The 24,779-nt window shown below is 43.8% G+C and overlaps 2 pseudogenes; both read left to right on the forward strand.

The window, feature by feature from the left end:
• The first annotated feature begins 15,568 nt into the window (after positions 1–15,568).
• Positions 15,569–17,089, forward strand: LOC141027795 (probable receptor-like serine/threonine-protein kinase At4g34500; annotated as a pseudogene).
• Positions 17,090–17,941: 852 nt separating this feature from the next.
• On the forward strand, positions 17,942–21,163 carry LOC109733139 (probable indole-3-pyruvate monooxygenase YUCCA10; annotated as a pseudogene).
• The last annotated feature ends 3,616 nt before the right edge of the window (positions 21,164–24,779 follow it).

Here is a 24,779-nt window from a genome sequence, read left to right on the forward strand (position 1 = left end):
GAACTTTTTTACCGAAATTGGTGAACCTTTTTATAAACCTGAGAACCTTTTTTCAAAATTTGGTGAACTCTTTTCAAATTTGTGAACCTTTTGTGAAAACTAGTGAACCTTTTTCACATTAGTGAACTTTTTTACCGAAATTGGTGAACTTTTTATAAACCTGAGAACCTTTTTTCAAAATTTGGTGAACTCTTTTCAAATTTGTGAACTTTTTTTATCTAAATTGGTGATTTTTCTAAAATCAATGAACTTTTCTCAAATCCATGAACTTTTTTTTTTCAAAATTTGGTGAACTCTTTTAAAATTTGTGAACTTTTTTTATCATAATCGATGAACCTTTTTAAAATCCATTAACTTTTCTCAAATCCGTGAGCTTTTTTCAAAATTCAGAGAACTATTTTCAAATTTGTGAACTTTTTTTAAGAAAATTGATGAACTTTTTTCGATTTTATGAATTTGTTTTGAGAAAATCCAAGAACTGCTTTTAAAATAGATGAACTTCTTAAGAATTCGTGAAATCTTTTTTCATATTGACGAGTTTTTCCCCAAATAATTTATACTGGGACCGGAAAAATGGTCAAATAGCGTGTTTTTCAATTGATGACATCAAAGCGATGGTGGTGCAGTGGTTAGTCGCTCGTGTATTTAGAGTTGGCATGCTGGTTCATTTTTGCTAGACGCCAGCGATGCTGGGCCGGCCCATGCTGCCTTCGAGCGCCAGCTAGCCTAAGCGGCGCTGATGGCGCCGAAGAGGACCTCTCCACCAATGGCCTGTGCTTGGCCCATTCATATTTTCTTTTGTTTTTCCAAACTTCAAAAATGGGCAAGAGTAGGTTACAATCCCTTAACCTAACGGATCAAGTCAACTAGGACAACCAACTCGGCCACAACAACTTACGTGCCAATAAACTGTTTTTCCTCTTTTTTGTTATGCGTCAACTATGTAACACTACAACGAAGGCTCTAATTATATTTTTTGTGTTTTCTTTTGCCAGTTTTTCTACAGTTTTTTATTTTCCTTTTTCCTGTTTTCTTTCTTAAAAGCATGAACCTTTTTCAATTTTCTAGAACTTTTTTCAAATCTGTGGTTTTTTTCAGTTTTTTGCAAACTGTCTAGTTAACATTTTTTAAAATCCATGAATATTTTTCAGTTTTTTGCAACTTTCTTAGTGAACTTCCTTTTTAAAATCTGTGAACTTTTTTAAAATCCATGAATTCTTTTTCAAAAAATGATGAAAATTTTCCAAATCCGAGAATTATTGTTCAAAATCCGGATGCTTTTTCAAATATGTGATTTTTTTTCAAAATTGATGAACTTTTTTCAAATCCGTGAACTTTTTGGTCCAAATCGATGAACTTTTTTCAAACCAGAGAACTTCATTTCAAAACCCATGAACTTTTTTTCCAATTCGTGAAGTTTTTTCAAATCTAACAATTTTAAAAAAAAATTATGAATTTTTGTCTAAGTTTGTGAACTTTTCAAAATCATGAACAAATTTCGAAATTCATGAAATTTTCCAATTTTCTGAACAATTTTTGAATTAATGCACTTTTCCCCATCCTTTCAATGCAATGAAATGCAAAGGTCTTTTGCGTTTTCTTGATTTTTTTTATCTTTTTCATGTAGTTTACCAGGGCTAGTGTGCTAGACAGTTGATTCTTTGAGAAATCTATCCACTGCTTCTCGATTTTTTTTATCTTTTTCATGTAGTTTACCAGGGCTAGTGTGCTAGACGGTTGATTCTTTGAGAAATCTATCCACTGCCACCTGTCTATCTATCTTTGATAGAACTAGTTTTCTGTTTATTTCAAGGTTCATATGTGCCAGGGAGTAAGCATTACTTTTATAATATAATCAAGGGCTTTATACTCACATGGTGCAAAGAGCTTTGTAATTTTTGTTGAACAATTACCTACAGTATTTTATTTATTTGAATTTACAGATGCAAAAGTCATCCACTTGAACATGATATGTAACAACAAGGGACTAAGTGCAATTAATACAATCCCAAATCATCAACAGCAAATGGTGCAAAAGATAATCAAGTCAAAGTAGTTCATTTCTTCATGTCAAACACACACGAGTAATTGCAGTAGCTTCCAAGTTTTTATTTATTACTCCAAACATTTGCTTGATATGTACGTGATTCAGCACCCATCTTCAAGCCAAGCCAGGATAGATGCTTTATACCCGTTCCATATTAATTAGTGAAAAAAATCTAGTTTAATCTACCACTGAGCACAAACGTAATTTCCTTCGCAGAACCACCTTCAGCAGTTGCTTCGCCACTTCCGTCAGAGTTTAGACATCCTCTGGTGTTCTTCCCTTTCTTTAGAGGCAAGGAGAATGAAGTGTACCTCTGTTTGCGCTTTGTTATTAGTCAGACTAATATTATAGGCATGGCATTCAGATTTCATCCATAGGCATGGCATCCAGATTTCGTCGATTATAGCTACCATTTATCAATGTGCAAATGGAATTGCTAGAACTAGTCAATGTTGGAAATTCATTCTCAGAATCGATCACATCAAATCACCCAATAAACATGCGCACATAAAACTGATAGCCAAGGGCCCGTATCGAGCCCTTTGTTTTTCTCTTTATTTCAATTTTCTGGTTTTCTCTCTACGGCTACAAAACTCACCCAACGCTGCGTACATATACACATAGCCAGGACTAACTATCCTACTCGAAGCCGACTCACCCAAGCCAACACGTACCAAAACTAGCGCATGAAACCGACTCAACCGAAACTAATTCAATTCCTATACGTACTACTTCTCAGTACTAGGACACGGCCAACTCCTGGCATACAAGCCAACGAAGACACAAAATCGGACTCTCCTAACCACCGGCTACCTTGATTACGCTTATACTAATTCTTACAAAACTCAACTAGTAAAGCTCACACACATAGAATTGTTTGGATTATTCCAACATTCACCCCTAATTCAAACATCCGAATTTTTATAGAAACGAGACACGTAGACGACACCTGTTCAACTTGTCATGTTGGCTGCCTCTGGTGACGCGACTTATCGGATCGTAACTTCTCTCTTCTTGCAACGATGGCCACCACTTCCTCACCATCTTTTTTCATGCCGACTTGTAGACTGAAATCAACGATTACCCGGACTACCAACGATTACCCGGAGTTCCAGCCACGCTGCCACATCTTAGCGTGTTACATGCAGACTAAACGTATAGCCTCATGCAGGAACTCAACTTAACTGATGCGCGTCCTCTTCACGTTGGTCTTCATCTTCTCGTTGACTACATGCACACGGGGAGACACATCTATTCACCCGCCACATCTTATTTCTTTGTCGTTGGTGCCACAACTTACCAAACGACATCTCCTATCCAGCGGCAACACAACTCGCCATATGCGTGCAACTCATCTCCACCGTATACGAACTCGCCGTTACTCCTTGATCACGAATGGAAATGCAAGGCACAAATTCATTTTTCCGCCTGCTCTCGCTCGCAATTCTCCTTCGCCAGTGACGCATATCAACTGTAACAGAAGACTCACACACCTGAACTCTTGGACGCACCTTATAAGAACTCATGTGCACACCTAGACGACAGCTTGCAACTTCGCCATCTCCATCTTGCACCCTCCAACAATGATCTCGATGATTTCCTCGATGTCGCAACTTTGGCACCTCCATAACCATCAACGATCACCAACGCGTTGCTGACGACAGCCCTGTCGCCCTCCTCCAGGTAGTTTCGTCGAACGACGATCACCTCGTCACCTTGCTTGCGACAGCGTCCACGCCGCCGTTTCGTCGTCGCTCCGCCGAACGACTATCTCTTATCCTCCACGTCGCTACACCAATGACTGTATCGCCCGCTCCTCGTCGCTGCACCACCCAGCAACTATATCGCCCGCCCCGAGGTGCTTGTCGGGTCACCACCCCGTGGCAAGTGCAGCTTCACCGCGACCTTGCTCTAGATACCAAATGTTGGAAATTCACCCTTAGGATCGGTCACATCAAATCACACGATGAACACGCACACACAAAACTGATAGCCAAGGGCCCGTATCGAGCCCTTTGTTTTTCTCTTTATTTCTATTTTCTAGTTTTCTCTCCACGGTTACAAAACTCACCCAACGCTGCGTATATATACACATAGCCAGGACCAACTATCCTACTCGAAGCTGACTCACCCAAGCCAACACGTACCAAAGCCGAAACTAATCCAATTCCTATACGTACTACTTCCACTAGTAGAAAAAGAGGCTTCCATACGCCCCCATTAGTCCCCAAAATAATCGAACCGCGACAAAAGGGGTCTTTAGTCGCGGTTCGGGAGGAGACCCGCGACCAACTATCTGGGACCCGCGACCAACTATCTGGGCCCAGCGCGCTCGGTCGACAGCTGGCGGACGGGAGGGGCTTTAGTCCCGGTTGGCCTGGCCAACCGGGACTAAAGGTCCCCGAAGGCCTTCAGTCGCGGTTGGCCAGGCCAACCGGGACTAAAGGCCCATCCAGCTGGCGGACGGGAGGGGCTTTAGTCCCGGTTGGCCTGGCCAACCGGGACTAAAGGTCCCCGTAGGCCTTTAGTCGCGGTTGGCGAGGCCAACCGGGACTAAAGGCCCATCCCTATATATAGGACTCAGCTCACTTCACAATTTTCAGAAGGGGGTGGTGGGTTTGCTTTTGGTTCCTCCTATGCACACAAGGTGTTCGATGAAATGCCCGAGAGCCTGAAACAAACATGATATGAAGTGTCCGAGCCACACTTGAGCTTTCTCATTTATTTTTCCTCCGCGATCGCGGTTAGCAACTTGAACCTTTCATGTGTCATTGATAAAATATGCATGTGTGTAGTTCATTGTTTAATTTGTATTATTTCTAGCTAGTTAGTTTAACAAATGCATGATGGTTAATTATATACTTTATATAATAATAATGCAGATGAATCGGCAATGGATGTACGGTCCCCGACTCTCCGGCGAGTTCACTACGGGTTTGAAAGATTTCCTCGTAGTGGCAAATGCGAACAAGCAGCGAGGTTTTATTATCTGTCCATGTGCTGTCTGTAAGAATCAGAAGGGTTACTCCTCCTCAAGAGAGGTTCACATGCACCTGCTTCGGCGCGGTTTCATGCGAAGCTATAATTGTTGGACCAAGCATGGAGAAAGAGGGGTTAGAATGGAAGAAGATGAAGAAGGGGATGATATCGATGACAACTATCATGATCATTTCGGTGATACTTTCATGGAGGATGATGCTGAAGGTGGGGAAGGGTTAGGTGAAGGTGAAGAAGAGGCACATGATGAGCCCGCTGATGATCTTGGTCGGACCATTGCTGATGCACGGAGACGCTGCGAAACTGACAAGGATAGGGAGAATTTGGATCGCATGTTAGAGGATCACAAAAAGTCGTTGTATCCAGGATGCGATAATAGTCTGAAAAAGCTGGGCTGCACACTGGATTTGCTAAAATGGAAGGCACAGGAAGGTGTAGGTGACTCATCATTTGAAAATTTGCTGAAAATGTTGAAGAATATGTTTCCGAAGAATAACGAGTTGCCCGCCAGTACGTACGAAGCAAAGAAGGTTGTCTTCCCTCTAGGTTTAGAGGCTCTGAAGATACATGCATGCATTAACGACTGCATCCTCTACCGCGGTGAATACGAGAATTTGAATGAATGCCCTGTATGCACTGCATTGCGTTATAAGATCAGAGGCGATGACCCTGGTGACGATGTTGAGGGCGAGAAACCCAGGAAGAGGGTTCCCGCCAAGGTGATGTGGTATGCTCCTATAATACCACGGTTGAAACGTCTGTTCATGAACAAAAAGCATGCCAAGTCGTTGCGATGGCACAAAGAGGACCGTAAGTCCGACGGGGAGTTGAGACACCCCGCTGATGGAACGCAATGGAGAAAGATCGACAGAGTGTTCAAAGATTTTGCAGCTGACGCAAGGAACATAAGATTTGGTCTAAGTACTGATGGCATGAATCCTTTTAGCGAGCAGAGCTCCAGCCATTGCACCTGGCCCGTGACTCTATGCATCTACAACCTTCCTCCTTGGTTGTGCATGAAGCAGAAGTTCATTATGATGCCAGTGCTCATCCAAGGTCCAAAGCAACCCGGGAACGACATCGATGTGTACCTAAGGCCATTAGTTGATGAACTTTTACAGTTGTGGGCCAGACCTGGTGTACGTGTCTGGGAGGAGCACAAAGGAGAGGAATTTGACCTACGAGCGTTGCTTTTTGTAACCATCAACGATTGGCCTGCTCTTAGTAACCTTTCGGGACAGACAAATAAGGGATACAATGCATGCACGCACTGCTTACATGAGACTGAAAGTGTACGTTTGGTTAATTGTAAGAAGAACGTGTACCTGGGTCATCGTCGATTTCTTCCCCGAAATCATAACGTAAGAAAGAAAGGCAAGCATTTCAACGGCAAGGCAGATCACCGGCCGAAGCCTGCGGAACGTACTGGTGCTGAGATATTTGATATGGTCAAGGATTTGAAAGTCATCTTTGGAAAGGGTCCTGGCGGACAATCAGTTCCGCGGGGAGTTGATGGGCACGCACCCATGTGGAAGAAGAAATCTATATTTTGGGAGCTAGAATATTGGAAAGTCCTAGATGTCCGCTCTGCAATCGACGTGATGCATGTTACGAAGAATATTTGCGTGAACCTGCTAAGCTTCTTGGGCGTGTATGGGAAGACAAATGATACAAAGGAAGCACAGCAGGACCAGCAACTTTTGAAAGACCCAGATGACCGGCATCCGGAATGGTTTCAAGGTCGTGCCAGCTACGCTCTTACCAAAGAAGAGAAGGTCATTTTTTTTTGAATGCCTGAGCAGTATGAAGGTCCCGTCTGGCTTCTCGTCGAATATAAAGGGAATAATAAACATGGCGGAGAAAAAGTTCCAAAACCTGAAGTCTCACGACTGCCACGTGATTATGACGCAATTGCTTCCGATTGCTTTGAGGGGGCTCCTACCGGAAAATGTTCGAGTAGCCATTGTGAAGCTATGTGCATTCCTCAATGCAATCTCTCAGAAGGTAATCAATCCAGAAGATCTACCACGGTTACAGAACGATGTGGTCCAATGCCTTGTCAGTTTCGAGTTGGTGTTCCCACCATCCTTCTTCGATATTATGACGCACCTCCTGCTCCACCTAGTCGAAGAGATTTCCATTCTCGGTCCTGTATTTCTACACAATATGTTCCCCTTTGAGAGGTTCATGGGAGTATTAAAGAAATATGTTCGTAACCGTGCTAGGCCAGAAGGAAGCATCGTCAAGGGCTATGGAAATGAGGAGGTAATTGAGTTCTGTATTGACTATGTTCCTGACCTTAAGCCGATTGGTATTCCTCAATCACGGCACGAGGGGAGACTAAGTGGAAAAGGCAAGATCGGAAGGAAATCCACGATATGTATGGACGGTCATTCTATGACTGAAGCACACCACATAGTTCTGCAAAATTCCAGCTTTGTGGCTCCGTACTTCGAGCAACACAAGAATATTTTACGCTCGGACAACCCGGGGAAGCCTGAATCCTGGATTAGAAAGGCCCACATGGAAACTTTCGGCAGTTGGTTGCGAAAACATTTAATGAATGACAATGATGTTGGAGATCAGCTATACATGTTGGCCAAGAAACCATCTTCGACTATAACGATTTTCCAAGGGTACGAGATAAATGGGAATACATTTTACACCATCGCCCAAGATAAAAAGAGCACCAACCAAAACAGTGGTGTCCGCTTTGATGCAGCAACTGAGAATGGGCGAAAGGTCACATATTATGGTTACATAGAGGAGATATGGGAACTTGACTATGGACCCTCCTTTAAGGTCCCTTTGTTCCGGTGCAAATGGTTCAAGCTAACAGGAGGTGGGGTAAAGGTGGACGAGCAATACGGAATGACAATGGTGGATTTCAACAATCTTGGTTACCTTGACGAACCATTCGTCCTTGCCAAAGATGTCGCTCAGGTTTTTTATTTGAAGGACATGAGTAGCAAACCGAGGAAACGGAAAGATAAGAAACGAACAGTACATCATGCGATGATCCAAAGCGCCACATTGTTCTTTCAGGGAAAAGAAACATCGTGGGAGTGGAGGACAAGACAGACATGTCAGAAGATTATAATATGTTTGGTGAAATTCCGCCCTTCAAAGTGAACACTGACCCAAGCATTAAGTTAAATGATGAGGATGCTCCATGGATACGGCACAATCGTAAGCAAGCAGGGACACAAGGGAAGAATTGATGTGTAATAATTTATTGTACCAAACTTTGTATTTGGTCGATGAACTGAATGATGTATCAAACCTTTTGTCAAACCTTCAAGGGATCGATGAACTGAATTTTTTGATATATTATTTGTATTTTTAAGATTTTAAAATGAATTAGTTTTATTTTTCTGATTTTTTATATATAATTGTATTTTTAAGATTTTAAAATGAATTAGAAACAAAATAATATAAACTTTAATAAAATATATAAGTACAAACAAAATAAAATAAATTTTAATAACATAAATAAAATTTATGACACTAAAATTATCAAAGTATTTTCTGTTCAAAACAATATAAGCAACCTCTAGTATTTTTGAAACTAAAATTATATAAAATTGATTCAACTAAAAATATCGAAGTATTTTCTGTTCAAAATCATTGAAAGCTAAAAGAATTTTCATAAAGAACTTTTTTTCTTAGAAACTTTAATAGCAAAAATAATTATCATAAAGTAAAATAAATAAGTAATTAGAAACAAAATAAAATAAAATAAATAAGTTTTTTGTTGTAAGTAGAAACAAAACAAAATAAATAAAGCAAAAAAGAAAACAAAAAACAGGCAAAAAATAAAAAATATGCCACCTACTGGGCCACCACGGCCTGAATACGACTAGTAACCCATCGATGGGCCAGGATTCAGGCCCGCAGAAGGCCCAGTAGGCTCATCAGGCATAGCAGTCACAATTAGGCCCGTAAGCCTGCAATGGAGAGGAGCTCAAGTGGGGAGCGGCAGTGGGGTTTATAAACCACTGCGCGCCCCTCTCAACTAGCGAGGTGGGACTAAACTAACGAGGGGAGCGGCAGTGGTAGCAGCACAATGCCTTTAGTCGCGGTTGGGGAGGCGGACCGCGACTAAAGGGTACCCTTTAGTCGCGGTTGTTGTCCCCAACCGCGACTAAAGGGTCTTTGTGCGCGGGAACGAAAGCGGCGCCAAAACCCTTTAGTCCCGGTTGGGGAGGAGGACCGCGACTAAAGGTCGCGGTTGGTGTGGCCAACCGCGACTAAAGGGTACCTTTAGTCGCGGTCCGCCTCCCCAACCGGGACTAAAGGTACGTCTATATATACTGCACTTAGCAGTTTCCGCCACTTCCCATTCTCCTCTCTCGACGCCGAAGGCCTGCCCCGACGCCGATCGCCGCCCGACGCCCTGCCCCGACGCCGAAGCCCTGCCCCGACGCCGGCGCCGACGCCGAAGCCCTGCGCGCCGCCGCCCCCGTCCCCAGTGAGCGCCGCCGCCGCCCGTGCCCTGCCCTTAGCGCTCCGCCGCCGCCGCAGCGTGCCCGTGGCCCTTGCCCGTCCTTGCCCGCCGCCCGACGCCCTGCCGCCCGCCGCCCGCCGTCCGCTGCCCCTGCCTGCCATCCTCCGCGCGCCGGCAGAAGAAGAAGAAGGAAGAAGAAAAAGGAAGAAGAAGAAGAAAGAAAAAGGAAAAAGGAAGAAGAAGAAAGAAGGAAGAAGAAAACAAAAGAAAAACAGAAGAAAAACAAGAAAAAGGAAGAAAAAAGGAAAAAGGAAGAAAACAAAAGAAAACAAAAGAAAAAGGAAGAAGAAAGCAAAAAAGAAAACAAAAGAAAACACAAGAAAAACAAACAGAAGAAAAAAAACAGAAGAAAAAAGGAAAAAGGAAAAAAGGAAACAAAAGAAAACACAAGAAAAACAAACAGAAGAAAAAAACTGAAGAAAAAAGGAAAAAGGAAAAAGGAAGAAAAAACAGAAGAAAAACAAAAGAAAACAGAAGAAAAAAAGAAGAAAGAAAAAGGAAGAAGAAAAAAATGAAAACCAAATGAAAACCAAATGAAAACCAAAAGAAAGAAGAAAGAAAAAGGAAGAAGAAAAAAAATGAAAACACAATGAAAGAAGAAAGAAAAAGGAAGAAGAAAAAAAGAAGAAGAAAGGAAGAAGAAAGGAAGAAGAAGAAAGAAAGAAGAAAGAAAAAGGAAGAAGAAAAAAGGAAGAAGAAAAAAAGAAGAAAGAAAAAGGAAGAAGAAAAAAGGAAGAAGAAAGAAAAAGGAAGAAGAAAAAAAAGAAAACAAAACAAAAGAAACCAAATGAAAACCAAAAAGAAAGAAGAAAGAAAACAAAATGAAAACCAAAAGAAAGAAGAAAAAAAAAGGAAGAAGAAAAAAAGAAAGAAGGAAGAAAGAAGAAAAAGGAAGAAGAAAAAAAGGAAGAAGAAAAAAAGAAAGAAGAAAGAAAGAAGAAAGAAAAAGGAAGAAGAAAAAAAGAAGAAAGAAAAAGGAAGAAGAAAAAAATGAAAACCAAATGAAAACCAAAAGAAAGAAGAAAGAAAAAGGAAGAAGAAAAAAAGAAGAAGAAAGGAAGAAGAAAGGAAGAAGAAAGAAAGAAAGAAGAAAGAAAAAGGAAGAAGAAGAAAGAAAGAAGAAAGAGGAAGAAGAAAGGAAGAAGAAGAAAAAAAGAAGAAAAAAGGAAGAAGAAAGAACCAAATGAAAACCAAAAAGAAAAACAAAGAAAACAAAACAAAATACTTGGCAGTGCTCAATAATCTTATTTTTTAATTCCTCCTCCTGTATGTCCCCTTAATCTTATTTTTTAATTCCTTTATACTTAAAGAATTTTTACTACATGCAGGAGTGACATATGGCGGACGATAGAGCCGAGCCGCTTAGGGATCCGGAGGCTGAACGTTATCTAATGGGCATCATCAACAACGAGATTCCTTATGTGCGAGGCTCAGAATATGAGCAAGAAGAGGATGTAGTCTCTTCTTTTCTGAACCTTGAAGGTGGAACAGAGATTGTCGATGATCAAGAAGGTGAAGGAACGGACATTGTCGACGGAGGTCAACCGTCAACAAACGACGATCTCGAATTGCAAGTAGCAACCACCTCCGGCGAGGTATATATATACATTGAGCCTCTCGTGATACAAACTTACTGAAATGTGAATACATATGTATTAACGCGCGCGACTCTCTTTCTTTTTTTAGCCCTCCGGATCGAGTACGACAAAGCATGGCAAATCCAAGGAGATGAAAACAGGAGAAACATATGCCATTGAGTTTGTCAGTGAAACTGGCAAGCCCCTACAGCACACCTCAAAGTTTATCAACCAATGCGGAGTCGTTGTTAGAGACAACGTCCCGATCACCGTCCAGGAATGGAAGGAGCCAAAGAAGGCACGTATTGGTTTCAGTTTTGTCGACAAGAGAACGAAAAAGGATTGCTGGAGAAAGCTTATGGAACATTTCATTCTACCTCCGGAATACAACAAAGTCGATGAATTCGGTAACGAGGTTCCGGGTGGACGTCAGAGGAGGAGGCTAGTTAAAGAGTTCGCTCTTCAGAAGATGGGCGAAGCATTCCGGAACTTCAAGAAAAATTTAACCCGTGACTATGTCAACAAGGGCAAGACTCCGGATTTCAATGGACAACATGAGAAACTGAAAGATGATTGGCCAGAATTTGTGAGGCAAAAGCAATCGGAGCATTTCAAGGAAATATCGAAAAAAAATAAGGATAATGCGAGTAAGAAAAAGTTCCATCATATTATGGGGCCAGGAGGATACCGCCTTTCGGAGCCTAGGTGGCAGAAGATGGAGGAGGACCTGAGGGTGCGAGGAATCCCTCTAGGTACAGAGGGATGGGACCCAAGGGCCAAAAGCTGGTGGTACGGGCATGGGGGATCGCTAGACCCGGAGACAGGGGTGTGTGTTCACCGGCAGAGACAGTTTGCTCCCACCCAAGCCCTTATTGACGCAATGACCCAAGCTCAAGAGGGCTTGATCAAGTTCAACAGAGAGAAAGACGCACTGACAACAGCCCTCGGGAATGATGAACACGGAGGACGTGTACGAGGCAAAGGCAAAGTTCCGTGGAAAGTAGGGTTTTCCCAGGACAATGACCCGTACTGTTACAGAAGCCGTAAGAGAAAGACGGACCGGGATGCAGATCTTATGACGAAGTTTGCATCGGAACTCCATGAGTTGAAGCAGACCGTGCATGAACTAGTAAAAGAAAAATCGGCTGCAGGGCCGCATGAAGATCATGAAGCGGATCGCGGAAGCCAGCAGCGGAGAAGCAGCGTGGCTTCCACGGATGCCCCGCCTGGTGCTAGTGCACCGATGATCGAGATTCGTGCACCGGAGCCACACTACCCCGTGGATGATGTAAAGGAGATGAAAGAATGTGATCTGCATTATCCCGTGGGGAACGTTTCCACGAAGGTAGCTAGCGGCAATGCTTTACCCTGTACACCTGGAGCACTCCACCACAACAACCCCATTGCATATGGCTATGCTCGTGTCACGGTGGAAGACATAGTCCAAGGGTTTGAGGACCTGGAGATTGACAAACCTACACCCGAAGGGGAGAGAAGACTTGGAGATGTCAAGCGCCAGTTCATTCTATGGAAAAAGAAGTACATAGTGTTTCCAGGCGAGGCGCCAAGGCTAGCAAGTCCACCCCCCTCCGATGGTGGTGGTGGTGGTGGTGGCGGTGGTGGTGGTCGTGGTGGTTCACCTACACCTCCTTCACGCCATTCGACGCCGTCCCCCGATCCACAACCTTCGGCGGGTACGACGCCCCCCAATCCTCCTCCGGCGGGTACGACGCCCCCCAATCCACCTCCGGCGAAGAAGCAGAAGCAGGCGGACAGCAAGGAAACCCGCTCCTGGACTATTAACCCGGACCCTTATGTACCTAAGACCACAAGGGTACCGGAGCCATCACTGAAGCCTCTCCTCCCAAGGCCTGGGGAACTTAGTGAAGCTGAAACCAAATTGGCCGCGTCTGCTGATGATGAGAAATGGAAGGCAGATATGAAGGTGATAAAAGAGCCTGAGCCCAAGCAAGTATTCACTGAGAAGCAAAAGAAGTGGGCTAAGGATTTTTTGACGACACCATCCCAAGCCGAGCTGAATATGCCTGACGACTATGGACATGAACTTCGTAGGCAAGCAAAAATATTGAAGGAGGAGAAAGAAGAAAGTAAAAAAAGCGGGAAACAAGTTGACCAGCTCGGGATGCAGAAGAAACAATCGATCCCCCCGCTCATAGTGAAAGCCGGTCCGGAAGAGGACCCCGAGATCATAGCAGCTGCGGCAGCACTTGGATTGACTGTAGCGAGTGCCATGAAACAAGCGTCCGAGATGGGTTTGACTCTTCGTGCCTTCTTAGGCCTTGAGGATGCGCCAGTATGTGAGATAGCATTACAATATGTGCGGAATGGGCCTCTCGTCGAGCCTGCGCGGGAGAAGAGTCTACCGCCACAAATGTGAAATCTGCTACGTTGGTACAAGCAATTCATAACATGGGCCGACAAAGAATATATTTATGCGGATGTTACAGAGGAGCATCACACCAAACGGTACTCTGTACAAGTTCATATGAGTGAATTGTTCCAGCTGTTCAATCTGCGCGACCTCGACAAATCTATGCTGAGTTGCTACGTTCTGTAAGTGATTTATTTCTACCTCATCTCGTTCTTCATTGCCTACACTATATATATATATATATATATATATATATATATATATATATATATTGTCCTAACTATATTGTTGCGTACGCTATTATGCAGATTGAAGATTTGGGAATGCAAAATAAGAAATATTCATGATGTTGGGTTCATTGACCCACATATCGTTAATGGACATGTGTTACAATATCACCCCGAAGACGTGGAGAAAGACTTGTACAAGTTTCTTAGAAAGCATCAACTCAAAAGTCATATTCTATTTCCTTACCATTTTGGGTGAGTGTTTCTCTCTTGTGCCCATTCTCTTTTGTTTACTCCATGCATGGTATGTCTAATCGATGAGTTATGCATGACTGTGCATGTAACGTGTCCGCAGGTTCCACTGGATTCTGCTAAATATTGAACTTCACACCTCCAGAGTTCTAATCATGGACTCTATGGATTCGGATCCAAAGCGTTGGGCCGACATGAGAAAAATGCTGCAAAAGTAATTATTTTCAATCATTTGAGCTCTATATCGATCGGTCTCTTTCGTTCATTTCCTAATATCAAGTAACTAATAACTCCCTTGTTTATTTAATTTTCTTTGCCCTGTAGGGTTTGGAGATGGTTCTCAGAAGAAATTGTCGGTGAATTCAAACATGAGCTAGATTTCAGAAGGTTAGTTAATGTGGATAAGCAGCCACCGGGGACCAATCTATGTGGATACTATGTTTGTGAGAACATCCGGAGACTAACCTCTGAGCGGAAGGCATCGGATAGCGTGCGGAACGCGATGGATAACTTGCGGAGGAGGCTTAATCCAGAAGCTCGCTTCCGACCAATTCAAGATGAATTAGCAGGATTTTTCTTCAGGGAAGTCATCAATCCTAAAGGAGAACACTATACCGAGGACGCAGACATTTATATGCATACCCGAGATTGAAACTTGTTCGAAGTTGTATATGGTCCTCCATCCTAATTGTGTATGGAAACTTGTTCGAAGTTGTATATGGTCACCCGAGATTGAATATATATTATATATTCCTCTTGAATTCTTCTTGTTTGAAATTTCATATGCATGTATATAGTATCGTAGAATATGTGTACTGAAACTTCATCAAAATTAAAACAAAACACAAAATAAAATATAAAAGAAATAAAATACTACAAATTAGAAAGAAAGCAGGTTTAGGGGGGCTAAAACCCTAAACCTGCGGACGAGGCCTTTAGTCCCGGTTAGCCACGAGAACCGGGACTAAAGGTCCTCCGCCCCGACGGACCCCTGGCGGCCACGTGGACGGGCCTTTAGTCCCGGTCAGCCACGAGAACTGGGACTAAAGCCTTTAGTCGCGGTTCGTAAGTGGCGCGACTAAAGGGGGTCTTTAGTCGCGCATATTTAGTCCCGGTTGCACAGCCGGGACTAAAGGCTGTTGTGAACCGGGACTAAAGGGCTTTTTTCTACCAGTGTTCTCAGTAACTCCTGGCATACAAGCCAACGAGACACCAAATCGGACTCTCCTAATCACCGGCTACCTTGATTACGCTTATACTAATTCTTACGAAACTCAACTAGTAAAGCTCACACACATATAATTGTTCGGATTATTCAAACATAGTCGGCGATGAGCGCCGCAAGAGGAGCCTAAATGGCTCACAATCAACAAAAAAGTATGAAAATTTATTTATTTCTATTATTACCCACTAGTCTGTTTATGCCTATATTCGTAGCCTGGCTATCCGGCAGCAGTACAGATTATATAGTAATAGCGCACTTACCGGAGTGGTCACTGACAGACGCCTCCCACCCCTCCGCCACGCAAGCGACACCGGCCCCAGGAAATGCCTCTGCCTGCGCGCCATCTCCATCTCCATCCTCGTACTCACCAGCTGACATCAGAGCAGCTTCAACGCGCCGACCCTAATGGACACGCGCTTTGTCCGCTTTTTGTCTGTTTGGGTCGGGTCGTCCGCCCCCCTTTTTGTTTGGGACAGCCGTGCGCCCAACCGGCCGACCCAATTCACATCCGCGCAGAAAACCATGCAAAATGAACTGCGCACCAACAAAAATAGCAACTTCTGATCGTCTTAACTGAAGGAATACCCTGAACTCTTTGAGAAGGCACAGAACTTCTTCAGATTCACCGATCTTTGTTGTGGCTTTCAAATTTACCCCCCAAAAAAAAGCATTTTGCTTTCAAATTAGTTACTGTACGTCTTTGGTCTCAAACTAATTATGAACAGGCATCTCTCTTTATCTTTCAATAATTATTAATGTATATATATCTTTGCAGAAAGAGGGAGTACTATTGAATGTTAATAAATAATTCTTCTGCAGGTTGATACATCCTTCACAAGACCACTTCACGCGCTACCCGGCCGCTGAAAATGGCCGTTTCGCGCCGGCTCCGGCGCAGCAGCTGTCTTGCTGCAACGCTGCCTACTGTGCTCAATGCGCAAAGCATAGTGAACCACCTTACTGAAACTAATCAGAGAAGCATGTGGGCTAGCAGAAGGATAGTGGAGGACGAACAACTGTACATAATCCATGTTCAGGGCAATGCTGGCATCGGTCTCCCAGTTACGCTGGTCGTCAAGAAGCTCCAGAGTGTGGATGGAATAGTGGACGGTAATCTAGAGAACCGCTGCAAGTCAGAGATGATCCTATAAGCCAGCATCTGTCACGACAACATCGTCAACAGCCTACACTTCATCCAGAAGATGCGATGATGCTCGTTCACACGTACGAGGTGAATGGCAGCCTTGACCACTGGCTGCACTAGCGGAGGAGGGCGAACCACCGCTCAGCTGGCCGCAGAGGAAGGCCATCGCCATTGGCGTGGCCCAAGGGCTCTGCCACTTACACCATGGATGCAATAGACCGATTGTCCACCACAACATCACCTCTAATAACATCTTGCTTGATCAGGAGTTGAATGCCAAGATCGCCAGTTTTGGTGCTGCACAGATGAACATGGCCGGGCTCAACCAACCATTGCCTATCGCGGGGTTTGTATTTGGTAGCTTTGGATATACAGCTCCAGGTATGGTGAGCGATCTATGCTTGCAATGAAATTCCGTCTTATAACTAGCATGATCATTTACTAAATAGCCATATAATTGGTTATTTGTAGAATATGGGAGGGCACTTGCTTTTATCCGTGCACGATGTGGTTGCAATGCTTGAAAACAGGAAGTTTTCATAATGCTATTGAAACGGTGTTTGTTCTGTTTCTGTCTGCTTCGCACATGCCTATATGACGTAACACTTCTGTTGAATCTTTAATGATGTTAGTATTTGGAGTGATTGCTAATTTGGAAGTTGCAAAATGAACTTTCTTGTTACAGAATATTGAGTTAATTAGGCAGCACAGCATTCTCATGTTTCTGACATCGAAATCTTGAATTCTTAGGAAGTATCCCCTCTAGATGTTTGCAGGAGAGCCAAATTATGTTCTTCTTGGGCACCCAATGGAAAGGAACAATGAAGAGCACACCTATTCTGCTGAAATGGATAATCACTAAATATATATATATATATATATATATATATATATATATATATACACATCACTAGTTAGTTTGTACGGTGACTATATGAAAGATGTTGTCAGATGTGTCTGCCTGGATTTAAATAGTTTATCAGGGTATCTTGTATCTTCGATACATCACTAGTGAGGGTGTTGTCGAACTGAAGGGCGAAGGGTATGTGAACTTTCTTGTTACAGAATATTGAGTTAATTAGGCAGCACAGCATTCTCATGTTTCTGACATCGAAATCTTGAATTCTTAGGAAGTATCCCCTCTAGATGTTTGCAGGAGAGCCAAATTATGTTCTTCTTGGGCACCCAATGGAAAGGAACAATGAAGAGCACACCTATTCTGCTGAAATGGATAATCACTAACTGGTAGGCTGTAGTGATGTATGTATATATATATATATATATATATATATATATATATACACATCACTAGTTAGTTTGTACGGTGACTATATGAAAGATGTTGTCAGATGTGTCTGCCTGGATTTAAATAGTTTATCAGGGTATCTTGTATCTTCGATACATCACTAGTGAGGGTGTTGTCGAACTGAAGGGCGAAGGGCATGTGAGCTTATTTGAGAAGCATGACATCGTAATGCTTCTCGCATCCAATATAAGCTGACCATGCCAAGCAAGAAATATCAGCCAAAATGAAGTCCATGAGAAAACAAATTGGGTCTCAACTGCTCTAGCTTTCAAGAATGAGTTCTTCGTAGGATGGGGTAGCACATCCAAAATTATGTTAGTCTTTGGAGTGCTTGCTCCTTGGAAACTTGCAAAGGGAACTTTCTTGTTAGGGAATATTGAGTGAAGTAGGTAATATAACATTCTGATGTTTCTGACAGCAAAGCCCTTGCTGTTCTGTACTGCACATCGTGGATTCTTAGGAAGTATTCCTTGCAGGGATATTTGCAGGAGAACAAATTTATGATCTTTCTGTGCGGGGACCTAATGAAAACAATCAGATGACACAACTATTTTATCGTTTGAAACTTATAAATGTATCTAACAGATACTCATTGTAAATTGCAATGCTGTTGTATTGTGATTACATGAAAGCCAATGTTGCCCGTTTCCTGTGTGAATTTAAAGAATTTGTCTGTTGCTTCAGTTCCCAACCTTTTGTGTTTCACAAATTCTTATCAGGGTATCTTATTTCTTTCAGATACGTCACCAGTGATGTTCTCGAAGTGAAGGGCAAAGTGCCATGTGAGGTCAGCTCCTGATGAACTGACATTGACTGAACTTATGTTCAGTGGTACTTTGAAAGATGCTACTGTAGAGCAGATGGTGGCTCTGCTTTCTTTCCTTGTTTGGCGAGAAAAGCTTCAGGATGCCCCAAAGCCACGGTAGGAGCAAGAGACAACTCAAATGGTTGCTTGAATGCAAGGTACCTAATATACTACTCCCTCCGTTCCATAATTCTTGTCGTGGTTGGAGGAAGTAGTAAACAACCTATTGCTGATGTCACAACAATATATTAGCTCCACAACTGATCCTAATACCAGAACCTATTGTTATGGCCTTGCCCATGACAGATCCAGATCTACGTGATGAAATTGCAATGTCCTAACATTTCCCCATGTACAGGTTTACAACCTTCTTATTACTTGGCTCGTACTGTTCTTGTTCATGTAAGGATATGACAGAAACAAGGGTGCTCTACTGCAATTTTTGTTTTAAGTTGTTGCTGCCTGGATGGCTATGTCTTGAGAAATACATCAGTTTAAACTGAATATGTGGAATGCCGTCAGTACCAGCTGAATGTGTCAAACTGATGTGGTTACAAATTAATCAGTGTGCAAAGCCAGTTGATAAGTTTCCAAAAAAACCAATCGATCAAGAGTGCGTTTCCTGCCTATTCTGTATCCCCTATAATGTATCAGGACATGCTTTCACACAAACGTTTCAATATTTAGATGGAATACTAGTACACACCAGGATAAGGTGTCAATAAATCTTTACCTTTTTCATTCCTAGTTCTAAATAGATTGACACATGAAGCATACCAGTATATATATGCCCACATATGCATCAAAGATTCATCAAGAAAACAAGCAAACACTCCAGCCTACAATTGCAACCATCCCACAACTCTGTCAACTCTTCTCTTTGAAATGGAGAATGTTGTTGTGTTGATTGTTGGCGCTGGGCCAGCAGGCCTTGCAACAGCAGCATGCCTTAGCCAATTCTCAATTCCCTATCTCATTGTCGAGCGTGAAAGTTGCAGCGCGTCGCTTTGGCGCAGCCGCGCCTACGATCGCCTCAACATGCATCTTGCAAAGGAGTTCTGTGAGTTGCCACACATGTCATACCCACTAAATGCGCCAACATACATACCAAAAACCTTATTTGTGAAGTACTTGGATGATTGTGTTGAGCGTTTCAACATTCAACCCAAGTATCTCACTAGTTTGGAGTCATCCACATTTGACAATGGCGAAAATGTTGGTCCATCGCGGCACATGACATGGCAAAGAGCACAATAGTCAGGTTCACAGAAAAGTTTCTTGTTGTGGCAAGTGGTGAGAATAGTGCAGAGAATATTCCAATGATCCCCGGACTGCAAAGTTTCCCGGGTGATGTCATCCACTCCTCAAGCTACAAGTCAGAAAAGAGCTACTCTGGCATGAATGTATTGGTCGTTGGATCTGGCAACTCTGGAATGGAATTTGCTTATGACCTTGCGGCCCATGGTGCCAATACTTCAATCATTATACGAAGCCCGGTATGTACACACATTATATATATTTTTTGGCCTGGAAACACTAGGGGATCCCCCCACCCCCACCGTATGGGCAGTATATATTTTCAGTGGGTACATAGCAATTTCTTATTATAGTCTCCACTAGAAGGATGCAATTATTCAGAGTTATTAATAGAAAGTATTTCATGGTATAGAGTGATAGACTGTTTTATAACATGCACAAACAACTAAACAATTAGACGAACACCGAAAAAATAACTCTTGAAAGAATATGATTCAATGAAATTTTACTTTATGATGCAGGACTTCAAAAGAGATGTGACATGTTTTGTTGTTGCAGATTCATGTAATGACAAAGGAATTAATCCGGTTGGGGATGACACTTGCTCGCCGTCTTCCATTGAATTTAGTGGATAACCTCCTTGTGATGGCGGCGAATTTAATATTTGGAGACCTATCAAGGTATCACATTAGAAGGCCAAAAATGGGTCCAATGATCCTCAAGTCAGAAACCGGCCGATCCGCTGTTATTGATGTTGGCACTGTTGGGTTAATCAAAAAAGGTATCATCAAAGTAAGTATATCCTTGACATGACATAAGTTTCATAACAGATGTTGTCTTCATATGCCAAGTTATCAATATTATATTCATCTCCTATAGATACAAGGGAGCATTAGTAAGATCATGAGCTATATAGTTGAATTTTGGTGCAGTAAAAAAATATCATTTGACGCGATTGTGTTTGCAACTGGATACAAAAGCACAACAAATATATGGCTCAAGGTAACAACATCGATGTTTGAATATGTCTGAGTTTGTTTTCTTGGTGCAACAATTGTTAAATCTGCTAACAAGCTCCATGTTGTTTTTTTATCCCAGAATGGTGAGAACATGTTAAATGGCAATGGACTGCCCATCAAAGAATATCCGAATCATTGGAAAGGTGAAAATGGGGTCTACTGTGCTGGGTTAGGAAGGAGAGGATTGGCTGGTATTGCAGCAGATGCCAAGAATATCGCCAATGACATCAAATCAATGATAGGCGTTATGTCCAGCTAAATTATCAAATCAGTGAATGTGTCTTCTACAACGCGATGCCTTCCATTGCTAGGCTCCTCAACAAGATCAAGGATGAGATCCGATGCAGGGCTAGGGCAGGGGCACAAGGCCCGTGGGTTGTTCTGCACCAATCCTGGGATGTCTACTGAGTTGTATGATGTACTATAAAATTAACCTCCTAGGAGGGTTGTAACTTTTCCCCATCCTTTCAATGCAATGAAACACAAAGGTCTTTTGCGTTTTCTCGATTTTTTTATCTTTTACATGTAGTTTACCAGGGCTAGTGTGCTAGACGGTTGATTCTTTGAGAAATCTATCCACCGCCACATGTCTATCTTTGATAGAACTAAATTTTTGTTTATTTCAAGGTTCATATGTGCCAGGGAGTAAGCATTACTTTTATAATATAATCAAGGGCTTTATACTCACATGGTGCAAAGAGCATTGTAATTTTTGTTGAATTGTTACCTACAGTATTTTATTTACTTGAATCTACATATGCAAAAGTCATCCGCTTGAACATGATGTTTAACAACAAGGGATTAAGTGCAATTAATACAATCCCAAATCATGAACATCAAATGGTGCAAAAGATTATCAAGTCAAAGTTGTTCATTGTTTCACGTCAGATACACACGAGTAATTGTAGTAGCTTCCAAGTTTTTATTTATTAATTGCCAAATGAAAATCAAATTGATGATTTCTAGAAATATGATGGTAATTGAAATGAATGGTAACAATGTATCCCAATATTTGCTTGATATGTACATGATTCAGCACCAATCTTCAAGCGAGGACAGGATTTCATTCCATATTAATTAGTGAAAACTAATTTCCAGTTTAATCTACCACCGAGCACAAACGTAATTACCTTCTCAGAACCACCTTCAGCAGTTGCTTCGCCACTTCCTTTAGAGTTTAGGCATTCTCTGGCATTTCTTCCCTTTCTGCAGAGGCAAGGAGAATGAAGTGTACCTCAGTTTGCGCTTTGTTATCATAGGCATGGCATCCAGATTTCGTCGATTATAACTACCATTTATCAATGTGCAAATGGAATTGCTAGAACTAGTCGGCGATGAGCGCAGCAAGAGGAGCCAAAATGGCTCACAAACAACAAAAAAAGGTATGTTCATTTCTTTATTTCTATTATTACCCACTATTCTGTTTATGCATGTATTCGTAGCCCGGCTGTCCGGCAGCAGTACAGATTGTATAGTAGTAGCGCACCTACCGGAGTGGTCACTGGTCGACGACTCGCGCGGCAGAGCACCGGCCCCGGGAAATTCCTCTGCCTACGCGTCATCTCCATCTCCATCCTCGTACCCGCCAGCTGACCTCAGAGCAACTCCAACACACCGATCCAAAAGGACACGCGCTTTGTCCATTTTTCGTCCGTTTGGGTAAGGTCGTCCACCCCCTTCTGTGTTTGGCTCGGCCATGCATCCAACCGGCCGACCCAATTCACGTACGCGCAGAAAACCTATGAATTATAAAAAGGCTTGTGGCTATAGATCATGCTAGCGGCCATGCCATCGCCCAGAGTTAATGCCGGTGCCATGCCAGCGATTGACACACATGCATCCTTCTAAAAAACACCATACAGCTCATGCTAGCGCACTTGCCAGCAGCTGGCACACATGCCAGCACATAGAAGGGGCGTGAGTTCAACCACGTCATCTCGAGCGTGGTCCTGCCGACACACTTGCCGGCATACAAAAAAAGATGGCGCTCTCCGCCATAATCACTCGTCATCGAACTTGAGCATATCGGTCTGCATCTTCTCGAACGAAGGTTTCTTCCTCGGGGACACCATGCTCAAGTCCACCTTCATGATCTCCACCCCCTTCGTCTTGCAAGCGAGCGCCACTTCTTTTTCCTTGGTCTTGGCATTAGTGGCCTCGATTTTGAGCATCTTCATTTGCTTCTCCACCTCCATCTCAAGCTTCTTGGCTTGCTTCTCCGCCTCCATCTCGAGCCTCTTCCTTTGTATCACCATGAAGGCCTTCATTTGCTCTTCTTTGTCTTGCCGGCCCTTCTCCTCCCTTATGTCCTTCTTGGTCATCATGCCTTCCAATGTTGCATGCAAGGCAATCAACGCCGCACCACGATTGTCCTCTTTCTTGGAGTTGGTCTTTCCCCTCGGCTGCGGCTTCTCTTCCTCGTCATCCTCGACGTCCTCCTTCCCTCCACACGCCTTCATGGCGACATATTGCGCCTTGAACTTCTCATCCCTGTTGATGACCATCCAACAATGGTTGAGGTTGAACGACTTGTTCCCATGTTGGGCCTTGAAATCTTTCAAAGCTTGAGATGCCTACAAATGAAGAGCATGCAAGCATATGGGCAAACGGACCAGCAAGCATATGGGAAAATGGACAAGAAACAAAGGAGACGAAGATGGACACATGTATACCATGTCCTTAATGCCGAGGCCCTCACGGGACGTCCCTCGATGCTCTCAAGGGTGGCACCAAAATTGTTGCATTCTTGTTGTATCACCCTCCAACGCTTCAAGAGGGACACCCACCCACGCTTGCTATCGATCTTGTACGGCGTGAACTTCTTACGTTCAGGATATTCGCGATGAACACGTAGCCAAAAGGTTGATCCCTTTTGCTCGGCGCTGACCTTGGGGTCTTGTCCAATGTCGCTCCAACATTCAAAAAAGAGCTTGTCCTCATCCTTTGTGTATGCGTTCGCTTGAATGCTTTGGCGCTTCTTATTTGCATTGGCTTGGGTGGCGAGCTCATCTTCAAAAAACATAGACTCCCTGTTGATGTCCACTTCATCTTCTTCTTCTAGGTCGTAGTCCTCCGGAAATTCGTGGTCTTGCGGGGAAGTGCCGCCCATGCCATCTTGGCCTTGCGCGAAGGGGTCGGCCATGCCTCCATGGCCTGGATCAAAGGTGCCGGCCATGTCCTCGTGGCCGGCCATGAAGGGGCCTCGTCCGTCTTGGTTTGGGTCTCATCGAGATCAAAGGTCGCGCCCCCCGTACTGCCTTCGAAGTTGATGTTCTCGATGATGAACGGTTGACCATCTCGTCGTTCGTCCGGCATTTTGCCGAACAGGTTGCGGGTGTCGGGATGCATGTCGGCTGGGATCTCCCACGGGCGCTTCCTCGATGGCCATGGGCGCGCGCGTGGTCGGCGCGACCACGCTCACCTCCGGCGAGCACTCCACGAAAAACGGGAGGTTTGCAGGTACGGATGGAAGCCGGGCATCGGCGGCGTGGTGGACGAGCACGGCGACTCTGGCAACGGCAAACGAGGAAAGGCCGACGAGCCCGTGCTGGCCTTGGTTTAATCCTAGGTAGTGTAGGGCCTCCCTCGTTGTCGCAGCAACTCTGGCAATGTTTTCCTCTTGCTGTGCGGCGGCGGCCAGGGCGGCGGCGGACGCGGATTCGAGCTTGCGTTCTTGCACGTGCTTCCACCCCTTCCTCTTGACCGAATGCATAGTCCGCCGCTCGTCCGTCAATGGCTTCTTCTTGGTCGGCGCCGCCGCCTTGCGAGTGCCGCGGGGCTTGCCTTGCGCGGAGGCGAGGCCAGCATCGACGTCGAGGGTCAGCGCGTCGTCCATGGCGAGTGGCCGGGAGCACGAGCGAGCGGTAGTTCTTTGGGAAAGAGAGGGAAATGGCAGTGGCTATGCCGCCGATTGGCGGGCCAGGGAGAGGAGTAGGCGGGCGTCGCGGGCGTCTGTTTCATGTCCGCGTCGACGCAAGCAAGACCTAAATTTGGGTCGGGAATGGGTCGCGTGGTGGACAAAAAG

This window comes from Aegilops tauschii, chromosome 7 (assembly GCF_002575655.3).
Source record: "Aegilops tauschii subsp. strangulata cultivar AL8/78 chromosome 7, Aet v6.0, whole genome shotgun sequence".
Classification (NCBI taxonomy): Eukaryota; Viridiplantae; Streptophyta; class Magnoliopsida; order Poales; family Poaceae; genus Aegilops; species Aegilops tauschii.